At 44.5% G+C, this 22,320-nt stretch overlaps 1 long non-coding RNA gene across 1 annotated transcript in view; it reads left to right on the top strand.

Annotated features, from left to right (window-relative positions):
* Positions 1–19,928, top strand: part of LOC137528178 (uncharacterized) — a 137,767-nt gene extending 117,839 nt beyond the window's left edge. The window contains exon 4 of the long non-coding RNA XR_011023310.1: positions 19,735–19,928. This is a non-coding gene — a long non-coding RNA (uncharacterized lncRNA). The remainder of the gene's footprint in view (positions 1–19,734) is intronic.
* Positions 19,929–22,320: the final 2,392 nt, after the last annotated feature.

Genomic DNA, 22,320 nt, shown 5'->3' with positions numbered 1-22,320 from the left:
AGTTACGCCAAAACGTAACGTAATTATGATTTGTAAATTCATTTGATTTTGTGTAATCATTTGTAATTTTGTGTAATTTTCACGTAAATTCACACCAACTTTAGCAGTGAATAGCAAAGCCCGAATACATGCTATTGTCACCAAAATTGCTACATATGTTAAGGAAAATAGTGGTTGTAAGGCAAAAAAAATTGCAAAAAGACCTTGTCGTTTTTGAGAAAATCGATTTTAAAAATGCAAAGGAAAAACGTTTTTTAAACTGAGAAAAATGACATTTTAAAAACCATTTTCCTCTGCATTTAAAATTTTTTTTTTGACCTGTACCCACTATTATCCTTAACATATGTAGCAATTTTGGTAGTAATAGCATGCTTTGCTATTAACCGCTTAAAATGATGCAAAATTACGCAAAATTATGAATGGTTGCAATTAAGATTTATCCCTAAATTTAGCATTACTATTTTGCATTGCTATTGAAAATTTCAATGCAAAATAATGTTTATGCAAAATGTGTGCACATCACTACTTTTATCCTCCCTATACCTGACGATTCTGTACCATTGGGCTCCTGGCCTCTCCCTACTTCTCATCTTGGTCCCTATAAGAAATTGGGTGCTTCAAGTCCTACCCCATAGACCCACAGTAATCCATGCCATGCACTGATGAGGATTAATCAATCCAAAACAGTCTGTATCCATGTTGGATTATTGTGGCTCTGTAATATCAATAAGCTGACACATCATTACATTGCATTGCATGGAGGTGTGGCTGGCTTACAGGGATGACAATGGATGATTTGCATATGTCAGCAGTGAAGCATCATAGGAGACATCTCGGAGCTCACTCCAACTTGAATTATCGCAAATTCGTTCTGTTTTAAGAAAGCAATCTTTTGTTTTCTATAAGAAATTAAGAATTACTGAGAAGCCACCCCCCCCCCCCCCCAAATCTAATAAATGATGGTTATTGCGCCTGAGCTGGGCCACTTTGGAAGGAGCGCTGTCCCTTTTTCTTTTATTCTTTGCCTGCGGAGTCACACTTTAACAATTCCAGGGGGAAGCCGTCTAGCAGACAAGCAGCACTGTCTATGCCATCCTTTCTTAAAGAGTAAATAAAAGTGCACGCTGCTCATCTGTTTAATTGGTGAATATCAGTAAAGAGAGCCGCTAATGTATTCCCTGGGGTGAAATCGCATTACAAGTCACAGGGAATTTCCCTGCAGAAATCCGCAGCATCCAGACACCTTCTTGTGTCGCCAAGGCCCTCAGGAAAAATAATCAGCAATGCTGCAGAAGTGCTGCACTAGTGCTACGCCCCGCACACACACATCTGAGGCATCATGGGAGGCTGCACTGATTGCCAAGATGTATGCATCAGATCCAAGGAAAACTGCTTAACTCGTCATAGTCTGGATTCAGCTTGTATCTTATCCTCCACTGGCAGGCCTTATAATAATGTGACTTAAAGTGTACCAGAGACAAAATATTATAAAAGATTTATACATACCCAGGGCTTCCTCCAGCCCCCTCCGGCCTGATCGCTCCCACGCCGCCATCCTCCGACTTCTGGATCCTCAGTAACGGGTCCCGTAAGTTCGGGCAGTTGGTGCATGTGCAGTGTGGCTGCATGCGCCCTCCCCATCTTACTCCTCCCGTGGCTGGGAGTGTATTGCACCTGCGGGAGCGCGGCGGGGCATGCGCAGAAGGCCAGGCTGCGCATGCGCAGTGCGCCCCAACTAGCCAAACTTACGGGGCTTTTACCAGGACCAGGAGGAGGCGGAGGAAGACATTATGGGATCGATGCAGGTGAAATGTGCTCCCATTGCGTTTATTTTCTTGTGAAATGTTTTGCCTGCATTGCGTTTATTTTCTGGTGAAATGTTTGCCCGCATTGCGTTTATTTTCTTGTGAAATGTTTGCCCGCATTGCGTTTATTTTCTGGTGAAATGTTTGCCGGCATTGCGTTTATTTTCTGGTGAAATGTTTGCCCACATTGCGTTTATTTTCTTGTGAAATGTTTGCCCGCATTGCGTTTATTTTCTGGTGAAATGTTTGCCCGCGTTGCGTTTATTTTCTGGTGAAATGTTTGCCCGCATTGCGTTTATTTTCTGGTGAAATGTTTGCCCGCATTGTGTTTATTTTGTACTGACATGTTGCCAGCATTGCGTTTATTTTGTACTGACATGTTGCCCGCATTGCGTTTATTTTATACTGACATATTGCCGGCATTGCATTTATTTTGTGCTGACATGTCTGCCCGCATTGCGTTATTTTGTACTGACATGTCTGCCCGCATTGCGTTATTTTGTACTGACATGTCTGCCCGCATTGCGTTTATTTTGTACTGACATGTTTGCCCGCATTGCGTTTATTTTGTACTGACATGTTTGCCCGCATTGCATTTATTTTATACTGACATGTTGCCTGCATTGCGTTTATTTTGTACTGACATGTTTGCCCGCATTGCGTTTATTTTGTACTGACATGTTGACCATTGCGTTTATTTTCTGGTGTCCGGGGTAACTGTTACTGCATTTATTATTTAATGGTCATAGATGGCTATGTTTGCTGCTTTGTGGTTACGGTATACTATTAGCATCACACAGTTTCTGCACACCCATGATGCAAAGTCTCGTTTGACCACATCACGGCGTAAACACTGCTTTCTTATGCCTCGCTGTTGCATCATTATGTTAGCTCCGCCCATACAATGTCATGGCCACGCCCATTTTTTGCCATGGCACGCTGCGCCCCCCCCCGCTTCCGCCCCGTCTCAGGTTGGACCCACAAAAATCTGGTCACTCTAAGCTAGGGAGGTGGTGACGGCGGATTGCCAGAGACGCTGTGGGGTGGCCTATACCCCAAAAGCAAAAACGGGTTCAGAAGGCTGCAACATCCAGTGAATTCACACCTGAAGGGGGGACTCTGCTGTGTAGAATGTGGACAGACTTTATAAGTTATATGCAAGCATTAGAATGAGCACTGACCTATTTATCTAAAGTTGTTTGAGGGATCTGCTGTGCTTTATTGACCCGGGTTCCACGTAATGTAGCAGAGTAGGCAGTACAGGCAGATAGGCGCCCAATATAACAAGTTAGAACTCTTTACTGAAGAAAATGTGCAGAGGTTAAATCATACATAACCATTAGGTAATGCATCTTACTTAGGGTACGTACAGACATACGATAACGATCGTTCGTTCTGAACGACGAACGATGTTAAAGGAGGTATCGGCCGATGATCGTTTGAAGAAAGGCTACTTTGAACATCGTTCGTGTACGAACGATCTTGGAACGAGCGTTGCGTGCGCAACATGATGTATAAACTGATTTCAAACACGTGTCAAAAAGAACTGTTTGAGCATGTGCAAAGCTTTGAGAACGAACGATCAACGACCGATCGTTGTACAGACATTACTTTTTGAACGATGGTCGTCGGAAAAGATCTGGCAGAATGGATCGTTCTTTACCAACGACATATCTCGTTGGTCGGTTGTTTTAATGATCGTTCGTGCACTTTTTACGAACGATCGTTGGGCAATGCCGTCGGTAACGATCGTTTTAAACGACTATAGTCGCATGTCTGTACACACCCTTAGAATAGAGAGGAACACAGAATTCAATCCGATTGTATTTCCCATTTTTGTTCATTTTTATTCATTCCCCAATTGATCGGGGAGCTGGATTTTTCTGATCAATATTTATGAATATTGAACGGTGTGTGGTTGATTGTCAGTTTCCTTATATATACTCCCAAGCAATTTACTCAAGAGTTTTCAATAATTTTTTCATAATTGGGTAAAAATTTAACACGTGTGGTACATTGGTCAGATTTTTGAAATGTTACGGTCAGAAAACTTGGTTGCAATTCTAGAATTGAAAAGATATTTTAAAAATTGTGTGGTGTGTGGCCACCTTAAGGGTAGTATACTTTCAATTACTGAATTTTAACAGTTACTACCAAGTTCATGATATGTAAATACAGTGGGTATATATTACTGTATTAGCTGGGCCTATTTTTAACATTGGGTCTCAAGCAAAGCAACGAGAGAGCACACTTATCTGACCTCAGCCAGTCCCCATTGATGCCAGATACAGTACTTATTTTCCTTATTAACCACTTAAAGGGGTTCTGTGGGGGTTCCTGAGGAGAAAAACTGCCACTTGCCTGGGGCTTCTATCAGCCCCCTGCAGTGGTAATGTCCCACGCCGTCCTGCTCCCATCTGCCGTTCCCCGCAGCCGGCACCGGGCTATTATTTGTCTGTCACACAGACGAATAATGCGCGTTGCCGTGCCTCCACTCGCGTCATCTGAGGCTTACTGCGCAGGCGCAGTACAACGGAGCCTTGTACTGAGCTTGCGCAGTAAGCTTCCGATGACGCAGGCGGAAGCCACTGTAGCGCAGCCGCAGTTGGATCCCATGCCGCGCTAGACCGGGGCCGACGGCGGAGAACAGCAGATGGGAGGAGGACGGCGTGGGACATTACCACTGCACAGGGCTGATAGAAGCCCGAGGTAAGGGTCTGTTTTTCTCCTCAGAAACCCCTAACAGAACCCCTTTAAGGACCGGGCAGACTTTGCATTATCTGTGCTGCGTGGGCTCTCCAGCCCGCAGCACAGATCGTCATTACAGCAGGGCGATCAGACTCCCCCCCCCCCTTTTTTCCCCACTAGGGGAATGACCTGCTGGGGGGGATCTGATCGCCCCCGCTCCGTGTGGCCGAGCGGGGAGGGGGGGGGGGGGGCTCGCTCCCTCCCCTTACCTCCGTCCCTCTTCCCGTATGAGTTGCATCCGTCCTGCGCCAGATAGGATAGGCTTCAGCCTATCAAATGACGTCAATCCCCGGCCAATTAGAGGCTGGGGATCGCCGGTCTCCTTCACGCCGCTGCTTCGCAGCCGTATCGATGTAAACAGCGGGGATTTCTTCCCCGCGTGTTTACATTATGCGTGCGAGCCGCGATCGGCGGCTTGCACACTGTTCACGGAGACAGTCTCTGTGAACTGCCATGGAAAGGTTTCCATGCAAAACCACAAACGACCAGCCGCCGCCTATCGGCGTTAGCTGGTCGTTAAGTGGTTAAACAAATACCGTAGATATACTTTCCAAACAAAAAAACAATCTTTGTATCACTAAAGTGTGCCCGAGGCGACATGTGACATGATGAGATAAACATGTGTATGTACAGTGCAAAACATAATAGCCAAGCTGTTTTACTTGTATTATTTTGCTGCCTGAAAAAGTTAATTTCTAGGCATGGAAGTGACAGCTTCTGTCTTGTGGAGAATATAGTAAACCTCACTGATAAGCAAAGTACAGCCATAAAAGTGTTCCTGGCAAAATACAACTTCTGAGGGCAGGGAGAGATCAAATACATGAACTATTGACCTTCTTCTAACTCTGGGACACTTAATAGGCTGCCACTGATTAGAGACAGTAAAACATTCAACCTACTCTGTAATATATATATATTTATTGTAACATAAGCGGGATAAGGGTTGCGTTTTTGCCCTCTGGGTGGGCTTTCAGAGCTGTGAGACACACGACAGAGTTCGTTTGAAGTTCACCAACACCTTTATTGGCACACGTGCAAGTCTATTTACAATATTTACAGGCAGGTAACAAAACCAAAATAAAATCCTAGCCGTCCGGCTGCTAACTAACTTAAACAAAATAAATGTCGCTGACTATTGCACTACAAGCAGAAAACTATCACACTGACCAAAAAATACCTGTTTAGGTTTCTCTGAATTCACAGAGCAGACCTGCAAAGCTCCTGCTCTATCACCAGCAGCCCCAGAGTGAGCAGCTGCCCGCCCATTTTTCCTTTCTTTTAAAGGATACCCGAAGTGACATGTGACATGATGAGATAGACATGTGTATGTACAGTGCCTAGCACACAAATAACTATGCTGTGTTCCTTTTTTTCTTTCTCTGCCTGAAAGAGTTAAATATCAGGTATGTAAGTGGCTGACTCAGTCCTGACTCAGACAGGAAGTGACTACAATGTGACCCTAACTGATAAGAAATTCCCCTTTTTACCTCTTTTTTGCTCTCAGAAGCCATTTTCTGCCAGGAAAGTGTTTTATAGTTGGAATTTTTTATCAGTGAGGGTCGCACTGTATTTACTTCCTGTCTGAGTCAGCACTGAGTCAGCCACTTACATACCTGATATTTTACTCTTTCAGGCAGAGAAAGAAAAAAGGAACACAGTATAGTTATTTGTGTGCTAGGCACTGTACATACACATGTCTATCTCATCATGTCACATGTCACTTTGGGTATCCTTTAACCCTCTGGGCGATACAATTATATCGCCCAGGAGGTGGCGCAGCACTATTTTTTTAAAATTTTTTGTTTTTTAAATCATGTAGCGAGCCCAGGGCTCGCTACATGATAGCCGCAGCGCAGCGGCATCCCCCCACCCACTCCGATCGCCTTCGGCGATCAGAGTAAGCAGGAAATCCCGTTCAGAACGGGATTTCCTGCTGGGCTTCCCCGGTCGCCATGGCGACGGGGCGGGATGACGTCACCGACGTCTTGGACGTCGTGACGTCAGAAGGAGTCCCGATCCACCCCTCAGCGCTGCCTGGCCTGATTGGCCAGGCTGCGCAAGGGGTCGGGGAGGGGGGGGGCTGCGCGACACGGCGAGCGGCAGCGGATCGGCGGCGAGCGGCGGTGGATCTGCGGCGAGCGGCGGCGAGCGGAAGTTACACGCAGCTAGCAAAGTGCTAGCTGCGTGTAAGAAAAAAAAATTATGCAAATCAGCCCACCAGGGCCTGAGAAATCCTCCTGCGCGATATACCCCGAGCTCAGCTCGGGATTATCGCTCAGGAGGTTAACTCATCTCCCAGGTCAGCTCCAGCTGCACTAATTATGCAAACAGGCCTGCATAATAGAGCAACCTGGGAGAGAAGTACCTCCCCTCCAGCACTGTTCCCATTAACTCTTTCTTCACATTGTCACGATATATAGATAGATAGATAGATAGATAGATAGATAGATAGATAGATAGATAGATAGATAGATAGATAGATAGTCATTTTTAGGAGTAGGGGGATAAATATAATTGTTTATCTCATCCGTTTATTTTCATCTCAGGTTTACTTCAAGCCTAAGATATAAATAAAACACAAAAAGAAAAAAAACAAAAACTCTCTAGTATGTTCCTTTTGAAGCTTGCTGAATCTCAGGCAGCATTTTGATGCAAGATGCGTCTCCCTGCGGTTAAAGTGCTCAGCTCTGTAATCGGAGAACATGCAAGCTTTACCATCTCAGTTAACAACGGGGTCAGGGGACACTGCAGATAGCAGCCGGCGTGTGACTGAAATCACATCAATGGTCACAACATGACAAGGATGCAGCCGCAGCGAGGAATCGTGACAGCCACCATGAAAGGAAAACGCAGCGAGCGACAACACAGCAGCAAAAGAGAAAAACCTTTTCTTCCCATACAAAACAACAGCCAGCTACAAGAAACAGTGTAGTCATTTAGAAGCTGAGCATAAAGTTCCAACGTTTTTGGTACTTAAAGCTGAGTTAATCTAAGAGAAAATGCTAGTGTATTGAATTCATTTCACTCACCATTACAGCTAGTTAATGTGATTTGCTTCAGTCGCAGCTTAGTCTTGGCTGATGACTGAGACCAATAGTCAGTGATGCTCGGATACCCCCAATCGCAAATTAGAGTGATCGCGAATTTGACTCCGCCCACTTACGGATTGACTCGTGATCAGGGCCGGATTTAGGCCATGGCCTAGGGCACCACAGGAGCAAGGGCACCAAAGCAGCAGGCTAAATTGGTGCAGCATTTGCAAGCTTTGCAAAGCGAGCCTGATCTCCCTTCTGCCAGCCACCTGTGCAGCAGCCACCTTGCTCTCTGTGCACATTGGCGTTGGGGGCAACTATGGACTTGGGCAGCATTGGAGACACGGGAAGAGGAAGCTTCTGCACTGGCGATGGGCAGAGAAGTACTGATGGCTGCAGCGGTGTGGAGGCAAGCTGTACTGAAAGAGGGGGAATGAGAAAGGGAGGAATTAAGGGAGTCATCAGGCTACTTATACGGGAGGGAACTGGATAGGGATCCTCTCACTAGCTATACTGATGGGGGCGGCTGGTGACATTGGCCTTGGGCAGTAAAGAGTACAAATCCGGCCCTGCTCCTGATTACGAACAGAAACAGATGCCTGACTTGAGTGCGGTTTTGAGTCGAATAACTGTATGTAATCATCACAGGTCGTGATTGAAAACCTGCCGACTTTAACGGTTAATAGCAGAGCCCCCTTACATGCTAGAAACACCAAGTTTGCCAGATATGTTAAGAAGAACAGTGGAAACAAGAGGACAAAACATTTTTCAAAAAGACCTTATAGTTTTTGAGAAAATCGATTTTGAAGTTTCAAAGGAAAAAATTATACATTTAAATGCGGTAAATACATTAACTGTCATCTACTGCATTTAAATGTATGCTTTTTTACTTTGAAACTTTTAAATTGATTTTCTCAAAAACTATAAGGTCCTCTTGTTCCCACTGTTCTTCTTAACATATCCTGCAAATTTGGTGTTTCTAGGATGTAAGGGGGCTTTGCTATTAAAGTGAACCAGAGACGAAGCACCCTCATGTATTTTACCATATATATCAGTGGGAACATTAGAGAAAACACCTACCCTGCTCTTTGTTTCATTCTTCACTGTTCAGCCTGCTTCTTATCAGCCCTGACAAAATCCCTGACTGAGCATTCAGTCTGGCTCTGCTCAAGAATCATTATAGCGGAGTCTGTCTTCTCTAATGTATTTTCAAGCCCAAGCCTGTCCCCTTCTGGCTCTGCTCAGCAATCATTATAGCTGAGTCATTACAGCAAATCCAGACTGAATGCCCAGTCGAGGATTTTATCAGGGCTGGTAAACAAGCAGGCTGAGCAGTGAAGAATGAAACAGAGAGCAGGGTAGTTTTCTCTAATGTTCCCACTGATATATATGGTAAAATACATGAGGGTGCTTCGCCTCTGGTTCACTTGAACCGTTAAAGTCGGCGGGTTTTTAATTGGGAATCACGATTAGTGATCACGAGTAACTTGTGATCACGAATCGGGTTAATAACGAGTGCATTCTTGAGAGCCAATCACGAATGCCGATTACGACCTCGTGATCGCAAAAAATGGCTTGTGATCTGATCACGAGTTACTCATGATCACGAGCTTGTGATGAGCACCACTACCAATAGTATAACAGTAAATTGCTGCTACCGATATTCTACTGTTGGCTACGTGTGATGCTCCAATTGTTTAACATTTTAGGGCTTCTGTTCATAAATTGGATAGTCTATAACAAACCACTCCTTCTTACTAAAGGCTAACCCTAGCCCAACCTACCCTCTAATGTACAATAGTGCACATTTCTAGGGGTGTGCAGGGCGGGGCTTGGCATGCAGTGTGTGCAGCGAGGCTCGGGAATATTTACATTAACTCACCTGCAGGGACACACGCACTGCATTTACTCTCTGATGCTTTGAATCTTGTCTCTCTCACTGGTAGCAGTAACAGCACCCTCTAGGGGGGCGCTGTTACCAGTGAGAGAGACAAGATGCAGGGTACCAGGAAGTAAGTGCACCGCGTGGATCCAGACAGGTGAGTTCATGTAAATACTCCTGAGTTATGCTGTGCACACTGCATGTGCCCCCCATCCGGCAAGCAAAACTCGTGGGCTCTCTGGCTACAAAAAACGGGGTGGAGGGAGGGGGCTCTCTGGCTACCAAGACTGTGGGCTCTCTGGCTATGAAAATGAAGGGGGGGGGGCTCCCTGGCTGCCACAACTGGGGGGGATCTCTGGCTACCAAGACAGGGGGTCTCTCTAACTACCAAGTCAGGTAGTATTCTACTACTTAAAGGGGTTCTTTTGCGAAAAAAGTAGGCAGTTAAAAAATGTGACAGATGACAGGTTTTGGGCCAGTCCATCTTTTAAGGGGGATTCTCAGGGCTTTCTTTGTTTTCAACAGCATTTCCTGAACAACAGTTCAACTGCCAAAATAGCAATATACCAGCCGGCAGGGCCGGGCCGAAGCATAGGCTGGAGAGGCTCCAGCCTCAGGGCGCAGTGTAGGAGGGGGCGCAGAATTCATTCAGCTGTCATTCCTAATTGTGTTTGAAGCAGAAAGAAATAAGAAAAGGGGATACATAGCAGTGACTGCAAGCCAGATAACTAGATATTAAGGTGTTGGGGAGGTTGTGGGCCCTGTGGCACCTCTTAGTCTAATAGCAATCAGTGTGTGATGGCTGGGGTGGCAGGGATGGAGGGGCGCACTTTGGTGTCTCAGCCTTGGGTGCTGGAGAACCTTGTCCCGTCTCTGCCAGCCGGCCTCCATAATCACTTGCACACTATTATGTCAGTTAGACTTTGCAACTGTTGTTCAGGAAATGCTGTTGAAAACAAAGAAAGCCCTGAGAATCCCCCTTAAAAAGATGGACTGGCCCAAAACCTGTCATCTGTCACATTTTTAACTGCCTACTTTTTTCGCGAAAGAACTCCTTTAAAGAGAAACTGTGACCAAGAATTGAACTTCATCCCTATCAGTAGCTGATACCCCCTTTCCCACGAGAAATCTTTTCCTTTTCACAAACAGATCATCAGGGAGCTCTGTATGGCTGATTGTGTGGTGAAACCCCTCCCAAAGTGTGATGTCTTGACTATGGTCCTGACAGTTTCCTGTCTGTGAACCTCATTGCATTGTGGGAAATAACAGCTGTTTACAACTGCCAAAAAAAGCAAGCAGCATCTCCTTCCAGTGACCTCACCTGCCAGCAGTAAAAATGTCACCATGTGATAAATGTCTGAATGTAAATCAGGGAGAGGAGATATTTTACAATAAGCAAACACTGATTAAATCATTTATACATAATTATTGTAAAAATTAAAGGATACCTGAGCTGACGTGTCATGATGAGATAGACGTGTATGTACAGTGCCTAACACACAAATAACTGTGCTGTGTTCCTTTTTTTCTTTCTCTGCCTGAAAGAGTTAAACATCAGGTATGTAAGTGGCAGTTCCTGTCTGAGTCAGGACTGGGTCAGACTACAGTGTGACCCTCACTGATAAGAAATTACAACTATAAAGAACTTTCCTAGCAGAAAACGTCTTCTGAGAGCAGGAAAAGAGATTTTAGCTCTGGCATACTTCAATGAATGTGTCATTGAGCAAAAACAATACAGTAAAAACTTGAAAAGTAGATTTAAATATAAAATAAAACTGTGGAATATCTTAAAAAGTCACTTTTAGGAAAAGGAAGATAGATACAATTGTTTATTTCAATCGTATATTTTCACCTCGGGTGTCCTTTAAGCACTTTATTTATTACATTATTTTCACTGAAGTTCCTCTTTAATTCTATTACACACTAACTATCACACAGAACCCTCTCTCTACCAATGCCTAACCCCTAAGACCTCCCTCTACCGATGCATAGCCCTCAACATTCCCCCTCCCCCTCCATGTGCTTAACACTTAACTCTCCCTGCCCCTGTGGTGCCTAACACTAAACCACCACACACCCCCACTGCAAAGCAAATAATGGCAAATTGAGTGTCAGGAGGTGCAGATAGTATTCTCAGTCTGCCTATGGTCGACTGAATGGCACCGTGAGGGCCTCTATTCATTTTATTTCCTGCCTCTGTTTTTCTCCCAAGTTAAAGGCATGTATTCTCAAATCACATGGCAACATGCCTTCTGCATGAAAAGAGTTGTACCCTATGTCATAGGTGCGCATGGATGTCACATGCTGAAGCAAAGGCTTCAACGGACATCTCACTGGCCAGTGCTGATGACCTATCCTTCATCCCTATGAGTTCACCAGCCAGGCATAACTATAATTTGCTGGAGCTCCCGGCAAAACTCTGCTGCATCCCCCAATCATTGACAATCACAGCAGTGGTAGCTTCCCCTCCCAGGGTATTGCAGGGCAACGGCACTGTTCAATGCGGTAACAAGCTGCAGAACATTATGTGCCAACCCTTGCCGCCTGCCACTTGTGTGATTCTGGGGATCACAATGAGATAGAGAGCAGCCATGGGCAATCGATAAAACAGTTAAACATCTATCAGCATGTCCTGATCATTTCCTCTAGGAGAATTTCATGATCTATTTATGAGGTTATTGACTTGCACTGCTCTGACTGACTGGTTGCCATCCACAGGAAGCAAAAGTGAGAAATGATTGCATAATCATTATCAGCCATTTGGAGAATGAGAAGGTGAGACAGATTTTATCAATCATATTTGAGTAAAAGGCACACTGCCACCGCATCCCCCATTCACAACCACACCACATCCACACCACACCCCCCAGTCACATCCACACAACACCTCCAGTCACACCACACTACACCCCCTGTCACACACCCCCAGTCACACCCACACCCCCCCGTCACACCCACACAACACCTCCAGTCACACCCACACTACACCCCCTGTCACACCCACACAACACCTCCAGTCGCATCACACCTAAAGCCCCCAGTACACCACTAGTAATACCTTCACCACACCTCCTGTCATACTTACACAACAGCTTCAGCCACACACCCACCACACCTCAAACTCCCACCACACTTTCAGTCACACCCTCACCCAGGAGCGGCTCCATTGGGGCTTTCTGGGGTTAAAGCACCCCCAAGCCACTCCATAGCACCTGCAAAGCACCCCCAGGAATCTTGCTAAGAAAGCTGGTGCGGGTGGGCCTGTTCAACAAAATATTATGGACACTCGCCCGAACAGCTTTGTGTCATCATTCCTCGCTATGATATACCGTGTGTCCATAGTTACATAAGGTACAGTGTGATGTTCTTCCTCGCTATGATATACGGTGTCCATGGTTACAGAAGGTGCAGTGTGACATCATTCCTCGCTATGATATACGGTGTGTCCATAGTTACAGAAGGTACAGTGTGACATCATTCCTCACTATGATATACCGTGTGTCCATAGTTACAGAAGGTACAGTGTGACATCATTCCTCACTATGATATAACATGTGACCATACTTACAGAAGGTACAGTGTGACATTATTCCTCGCTATGATATACTGTGTGTCCATAGTTACAGAAGGTACAGTGTGACATCATTCCTCACTATGATATAACATGTGACCATACTTACAGAAGGTACAGTGTGACATCATTCCTCGCTATGATATACCGTGTGTCCATAGTTACAGAAGGTACAGTGTGACATCATTCCTCGCTATGATATACCGTGTGTCCATAGTTACAGAAAGTACATTGTGACATCATTCCTCGCTATGATATACAGCGTGTCCATGGTTACAGAAGGTACAGTGTGACATCATTCCTCGCTATGATATACAGCGTGTCCATGGTTACAGAAGGTACAGTGTGACATCATTCCTCGCTATGATATACAGCGTGTCCATAGTTACAGAAGGTACAGTGTGATGTTATTCCTCGCTATGATATACTGTGTCCATGGTTACAGAAGGTACAGTGTGACATCATTCCTCGCTATGATATACTGTGTGTCCATAGTTACAGAAGGTACAGTGTGAGATCATTCCTCACTATGATATACCGTGTGTCCATAGTTACAGAAGGTACAGTGTGATGTTATTCCTCGCTATGATATACTGTGTCCATGGTTACAGAAGGTACAGTGTGACATCATTCCTCGCTATGATATACTGTGTGTCCATAGTTACAGAAGGTACAGTGTGACATCATTCCTCACTATGATATAACATGTGACCATACTTACAGAAGGTACAGTGTGACATCATTCCTCGCTATGATATACCGTGTGTCCATAGTTACAGGATATACAGTGTGACATCATTCCTTGCTATGATATATCGTGTGTCCATAGTTACAGAAGGTACAGTGTGCCATCATTCCTCACTATGATATACAGCGTGTCCATGGTTACAGAAGGTACAGTGTGACATCATTCCTTGCTATGATATACAGCGTGTCCATAGTTACAGAAGGTACAGTGTGATGTTATTCCTCGCTATGATATACTGTGTCCATGGTTACAGAAGGTACAGTGTGACATCATTCCTCGCTATGATATACTGTGTGTCCATAGTTACAGAAGGTACATTGTGACATCATTCCTCGCTATGATATACAGCGTGTCCATAGTTACAGAAGGTACAGTGTGAGATCATTCCTCACTATGATATACCGTGTGTCCATAGTTACAGAAGGTACAGTGTGATGTTATTCCTCGCTATGATATACTGTGTCAATGGTTACAGAAGGTACAGTGTGACATCATTCCTCGCTATGATATACTGTGTGTCCATAGTTACAGAAGGTACAGTGTGACATCATTCCTCGCTGTGATATACTGTGTGTCCATAGTTACAGAAGGTACATTGTGACATCATTTCTCACTATGATATACCATGTGTCCATAGTTACAGGATGTACAGTGTGACATCATTCCTCGCTATGATATACAGTACTGTGTGTCCATAGTTACAGAAGGTACAGTGTGACATCATTCCTTGCTATGATATAACATGTGTCCACACCACAGTTACAGAAGGTACACCCCCCAGTCACATCCACACAACACCTCCAGTCACACCACACTACACCCCCTGTCACACACCCCCAGTCACACCCACACCCCCCCCCGTCACACCCACACAACACCTCCAGTCACACCCACACTACACCCCCTGTCACACCCACACAACACCTCCAGTCGCATCACACCTAAAGCCCCCAGTACACCACTAGTAATACCTTCACCACACCTCCTGTCATACTTACACAACAGCTTCAGCCACACACCCACCACACCTCAAACTCCCACCACACTTTCAGTCACACCCTCACCCAGGAGCGGCTCCATTGGGGCTTTCTGGGGTTAAAGCACCCCCAAGCCACTCCATAGCACCTGCAAAGCACCCCCAGGAATCTTGCTAAGAAAGCTGGTGCGGGTGGGCCTGTTCAACAAAATATTATGGACACTCGCCCGAACAGCTTTGTGTCATCATTCCTCGCTATGATATACCGTGTGTCCATAGTTACATAAGGTACAGTGTGATGTTCTTCCTCGCTATGATATACGGTGTCCATGGTTACAGAAGGTGCAGTGTGACATCATTCCTCGCTATGATATACGGTGTGTCCATAGTTACAGAAGGTACAGTGTGACATCATTCCTCACTATGATATACCGTGTGTCCATAGTTACAGAAGGTACAGTGTGACATCATTCCTCACTATGATATAACATGTGACCATACTTACAGAAGGTACAGTGTGACATCATTCCTCGCTATGGTATACCGTGTGTCCATAGTTACAGAAGGTACAGTGTGACATTATTCCTCGCTATGATATACTGTGTGTCCATAGTTACAGAAGGTACAGTGTGACATCATTCCTCACTATGATATAACATGTGACCATACTTACAGAAGGTACAGTGTGACATCATTCCTCGCTATGATATACCGTGTGTCCATAGTTACAGAAGGTACAGTGTGACATCATTCCTCGCTATGATATACCGTGTGTCCATAGTTACAGAAAGTACATTGTGACATCATTCCTCGCTATGATATACAGCGTGTCCATGGTTACAGAAGGTACAGTGTGACATCATTCCTCGCTATGATATACAGCGTGTCCATGGTTACAGAAGGTACAGTGTGACATCATTCCTCGCTATGATATACAGCGTGTCCATAGTTACAGAAGGTACAGTGTGATGTTATTCCTCGCTATGATATACTGTGTCCATGGTTACAGAAGGTACAGTGTGACATCATTCCTCGCTATGATATACTGTGTGTCCATAGTTACAGAAGGTACAGTGTGAGATCATTCCTCACTATGATATACCGTGTGTCCATAGTTACAGAAGGTACAGTGTGATGTTATTCCTCGCTATGATATACTGTGTCCATGGTTACAGAAGGTACAGTGTGACATCATTCCTCGCTATGATATACTGTGTGTCCATAGTTACAGAAGGTACAGTGTGACATCATTCCTCACTATGATATAACATGTGACCATACTTACAGAAGGTACAGTGTGACATCATTCCTCGCTATGATATACCGTGTGTCCATAGTTACAGGATATACAGTGTGACATCATTCCTTGCTATGATATATCGTGTGTCCATAGTTACAGAAGGTACAGTGTGACATCATTCCTCACTATGATATACAGCGTGTCCATGGTTACAGAAGGTACAGTGTGACATCATTCCTCGCTATGATATACAGCGTGTCCATAGTTACAGAAGGTACAGTGTGATGTTATTCCTCGCTATGATATACTGTGTCCATGGTTACAGAAGGTACAGTGTGACATCATTCCTCGCTATGATATACTGTGTGTCCATAGTTACAGAAGGTACATTGTGACATCATTCCTCGCTATGATATACAGCGTGTCCATAGTTACAGAAGGTACAGTGTGAGATCATTCCTCACTATGATATACCGTGTGTCCATAGTTACAGAAGGTACAGTGTGATGTTATTCCTCGCTATGATATACTGTGTCCATGGTTACAGAAGGTACAGTGTGACATCATTCCTCGCTATGATATACTGTGTGTCCATAGTTACAGAAGGTACAGTGTGACATCATTCCTCGCTGTGATATACTGTGTGTCCATAGTTACAGAAGGTACATTGTGACATCATTTCTCACTATGATATACCATGTGTCCATAGTTACAGGATGTACAGTGTGACATCATTCCTCGCTATGATATACAGTACTGTGTGTCCATAGTTACAGAAGGTACAGTGTGACATCATTCCTTGCTATGATATAACATGTGTCCACACCACAGTTACAGAAGGTACACCCCCCAGTCACATCCACACAACACCTCCAGTCACACCACACTACACCCCCTGTCACACACCCCCAGTCACACCCACACCCCCCCGTCACACCCACACAACACCTCCAGTCACACCCACACTACACCCCCTGTCACACCCACACAACACCTCCAGTCGCATCACACCTAAAGCCCCCAGTACACCACTAGTAATACCTTCACCACACCTCCTGTCATACTTACACAACAGCTTCAGCCACACACCCACCACACCTCAAACTCCCACCACACTTTCAGTCACACCCTCACCCAGGAGCGGCTCCATTGGGGCTTTCTGGGGTTGAAGCACCCACAAGCCACTCCATAGCACCTGCAAAGCACCCCCAGGAATCTTGCTAAGAAAGCTGGTGCGGGTGGGCCTGTTCAACAAAATATTATGGACACTCGCCCGAACAGCTTTATGTGTCATCATTCCTCGCTATGATATACCGTGTGTCCATAGTTACATAAGGTACAGTGTGATGTTCTTCCTCGCTATGATATACGGTGTCCATGGTTACAGAAGGTGCAGTGTGACATCATTCCTCCCTATGATATACGGTGTGTCCATAGTTACAGAAGGTACAGTGTGACATCATTCCTCACTATGATATACCGTGTGTCCATAGTTACAGAAGGTACAGTGTGACATCATTCCTCACTATGATATAACATGTGACCATACTTACAGAAGGTACAGTGTGACATCTTTCCTCGCTATGATATACCGTGTGTCCATAGTTACAGAAGGTACAGTGTGACATTATTCCTCGCTATGATATACTGTGTGTCCATAGTTACAGAAGGTACAGTGTGACATCATTCCTCACTATGATATAACATGTGACCATACTTACAGAAGGTACAGTGTGACATCATTCCTCGCTATGATATACCGTGTGTCCATAGTTACAGAAGGTACAGTGTGACATCATTCCTCGCTATGATATACCGTGTGTCCATAGTTACAGAAAGTACATTGTGACATCATTCCTCGCTATGATATACAGCGTGTCCATGGTTACAGAAGGTACAGTGTGACATCATTCCTCGCTATGATATACAGCGTGTCCATGGTTACAGAAGGTACAGTGTGACATCATTCCTCGCTATGATATACAGCGTGTCCATAGTTACAGAAGGTACAGTGTGACATCATTCCTCGCTATGATATACAGCGTGTCCATAGTTACAGAAGGTACAGTGTGATGTTATTCCTCGCTATGATATACTGTGTCCATGGTTACAGAAGGTACAGTGTGACATCATTCCTCGCTATGATATACTGTGTGTCCATAGTTACAGAAGGTACAGTGTGACATCATTCCTCACTATGATATAACATGTGACCATACTTACAGAAGGTACAGTGTGACATCATTCCTCGCTATGATATACCGTGTGTCCATAGTTACAGAAGGTACAGTGTGATGTTATTCCTCGCTATGATATACCGTGTGTCCATAGTTACATAAGGTACAGTGTGACATCATTCCTCGCTATGATATACGGTGTCCATGGTTACAGAAGGTACAGTGTGACATCATTCCTCGCTATGATATACCGTGTGTCCATGGTTACAGAAGGTACAGTGTGACATCATTCCTCGCTATGATATACCGTGTGTCCATAGTTACAGAAAGTACATTGTGACATTATTCCTCGCTATGATATACAGCGTGTCCATGGTTACAGAAGGTACAGTGTGACATCATTCCTCGCTATGATATACAGCGTGTCCATGGTTACAGAAGGTACAGTGTGACATCATTCCTCGCTATGATATACAGCGTGTCCATAGTTACAGAAGGTACAGTGTGATGTTATTCCTCGCTATGATATACTGTGTCCATGGTTACAGAAGGTACAGTGTGACATCATTCCTTGCTATGATATACTGTGTGTCCATAGTTACAGAAGGTACATTGTGACATCATTCCTCGCTATGATATACAGCGTGTCCATAGTTACAGAAGGTACAGTGTGATGTTATTCCTCGCTATGATATACTGTGTCCATGGTTACAGAAGGTACAGTGTGACATCATTTCTCACTATGATATACCGTGTGTCCATGGTTACAGAAGGTACAGTGTGACATCATTCCTCGCTATGATATAATGTGTGTCCATAGTTACAGAAGGTACATTGTGACATCATTTCTCACTATGATATACCATGTGTCCATAGTTACAGGATGTACAGTGTGACATCATTCCTCGCTATGATATACAGTACTGTGTGTCCATAGTTACAGAAGGTACAGTGTGACATCATTCCTTGCTATGATATAACATGTGTCCACACCACAGTTACAGAAGGTACAGTGTGACATCATTCCTCGCTATGTTATAACGTGTGCCCGAGTTACAGAATATACAGTGTGACATCATTCCTCGCTATGATATACAGTGAGCCCATAGTTACTGGTGCTGCTAGCAGATGCCAGCCATGCAATATACTGTTCTGGATGTGTTCTGGCCGCTCCTCCTGTGGAGATAACAGAGGTAGAGCACATTACAAAGCAATCTTCAGTTTATGTGCCAGAGACCTGATGTGCTTCTGCATACACAGCAGCGGAATGCAGCCATTCATGTCCGTGACTGTCTGTACCTAACATCTGTGCAGGAAGAGTACAGCTGCTTCTTACTGTATATCCATGGCTCACTCACACCAATCACATCTCATGCCTCCTCTCCATGCTGTGTGTTCTCTTAGTGCTGTAATGGGAAGATTTAAAGTAGACATGAACTCTTGCACAGGACAGAAGGAAAACGTAGAGAAATTCACCCTATATGTATTTAGAGAGTTTAGCCTGTCTAATTCCTCCTCATCTGTGATTAATCACATCTATAATTTGATCTCTCAGCTGTGTCCATTCAGGAATCTCAGTATCCTCCGCAGAGCAGCAGCTGAGCGTCGTGCGCCGAACTGATCTGCTTCGATATGGGAGGCACTCACGCTGATATACACAAGGCACTGTATTGACCTGAAGAAGCAGGCCACCACCAGCGAAACGCAGTGTCCTTTTAAGTGCTTAAATGAATAAATATTTTCAAATAACATTGGACTCATTCTTCAAGAGAGGTAAGATCTATTCTGCCGCTCTTTAGCATGATAAACTAATAGAACATATACAGTATACATATACCAGGTGCCTCCACCAGTGTATTGTTTAATTTTTGTATTTCTTTGTGCAGGAAGTGTACAGCTGCTTCTTACTGTCTGAGGTCTGAGGCAGAGGGGAGGTGGCCCATGGCAACTGGCACCGGCGCCATTTTTAAACTACAAGGCCCACTTTGATTTTGCCCGGCTCCCCGGTGGGCCAGTACGAGCCTGACCCCACCCCTCTTCAGCACAAACACCAGAGCTGAGCAGGAGCGGCAGAAGCGTCAGCTCTGCTTGAGGTGCATCGGCTCCTCTCCTTCGCTTCCAAGCATCGGCTCTTAGAGCCGGCTTGTTCGCAAACGACACATCACTAATGTAAACTAAACCGACCAGAGCATTTTCTGATCTGTTTAGGGGGTCAAAATAATAGACAGCTGCATTATTAATCAGACAATAGTTTGTTTTGTTTTGGCATATTCATACTATGAAAACGCCCGATTTTATGGGAATGAAAGCTGAAATGCTGTGCTTCCTATCTCCCCGCTGTGGTGCGGAACACATTGGCCATTACAAATACACCTTCAGACAGGCAGCATCTAATGGCTGCTGGAAAATGACCACTGAAGCTCATGTAAGCGGACGTTTCTGGGTCATGGATAAACCTGTTTTGGTCGCTGCTTGCAGCCTCTGGAGCGAGCATATTCTCTCACACAGAACATGCTGACTCCAGCGATAAACGCCAGGAACTAGGAGGAGCACAGACACACAGAGATTTAAACGGCGGAACAGCGTCGTCCCTTCTCTGTAGGCTTCGCTGAGTCCTGATTTCTAATGCCAAAATGCTGCTAAGGAGAAGCGCTGCCTGTGGAACGGGTCCCGGGCTTTGCAAAACACTGTGATGCATAATTCATCATCATCAGCATAGTCAAAGCCTGCGTCCAACCTCCTTCTACAGTATATCAAGTGAATGCCCATCTCTCTAGCCATGAGAGCCAAAACAATCCAGAATGTAATTATAACGGATGGTCAATGAGATGCAAAGAATTCTGACTTGATGCGGGATTATGCACGTTCTGTTGATAGTTTTATGCAGGTTGAAAATGGACCAATCAAATCCTGTCAAGGTAAAAGTTGATTGGTCCATTTTCAAACTGCATAAATTTACATAAAGCATTTGATTTGCATTAAAGCGGAATATAACCCTGCGTTTCAACTTTGCTCTAAAATATTATTTACAGAATATTATATGCAAAAAGCATTTTTTTTTACTAGACCAGCATTGGAAGGGTTAAACACAGAGGTTTAAAGTTCCATGGAGAGATATGCAGAAGTTCAGATAGATACATTCTATTTAGTTACATGTACAGTATCTATTAATAAATGTTACACACTCTTTGGCTGTCCTCCAAGCTCCTTCTCAGTCAGAGAGATGAGTCACATTCAACACTTAGATACATTTATGTAAACAAAATGTATCTATTTCAGCTTCGGATGCGTCTGCAGAAATCTCCAGGAACTTTAAAGCCCTGTGTAACCCTTCCAATGCTGGTCTAGTAAAAAAAAATGCTGGTTGCATATAATATACTGTAAATAATGTTTTAGAGCAAAGTTTAAATGCAGGGTTATATTCCGCTTTAACCTGCATCAACATCTTATTATTCCATAATTATGAAATTATTATTACTGTAGCGGCAGTAGTATATAGGGTATCAGTTGAAAAGGACACAAGAGCTATCTGTGTAATAAGGGGGTGACGTTAGGTGCCAGGGGTGTTTAAGGGTAGGCACCACCATGGGATGGTTAAGGTTAGTTAGGGGGGGTTAAGGGTTAGTGGGGTTAAGACTAGGTACTTGGGAGGGGTTAAGGTTAGGCACCAGGGGGGGAATAGGGTTAGGGGTAGGGTTATATTCCAATAGCTACATTCGGTGCTATTTGCAAATGGAATCGGCTACAAATAGCTGGACTTTTGTAATTGAAATCACATTTATCGGCTATATCCGATGCCCATTTATAAATGAAATCATGTTAATCGGCTATATTCAGTGCCATTTTATAAACAAAGTAAATTGTATCGGCTATATCCGCAACCCTAAAATCTCATCTATTGGCTTCATCCGGTGGCCTTTATAAACAAAATCAAGTTTTTTTTATAACTGAAATCATGTTTATAGGCGCCATTTTTACACGCACACACTCGCACACACGCACACACGTACACACGTACACACGTACACACACGTACACACACGTACACACGTACACACACACGTACACGCACACGTACACGCACACGTGCACACACACACACACACACACACACACACACACACACACAAACGTTAACCAT

Source organism: Hyperolius riggenbachi, chromosome 8 (genome assembly GCF_040937935.1).
Source record: "Hyperolius riggenbachi isolate aHypRig1 chromosome 8, aHypRig1.pri, whole genome shotgun sequence".
Classification (NCBI taxonomy): Eukaryota; Metazoa; Chordata; class Amphibia; order Anura; family Hyperoliidae; genus Hyperolius; species Hyperolius riggenbachi.
Note: the sequence above shows the minus strand (reverse complement) of the source record. Positions and strands in the feature narration are given on the sequence as shown.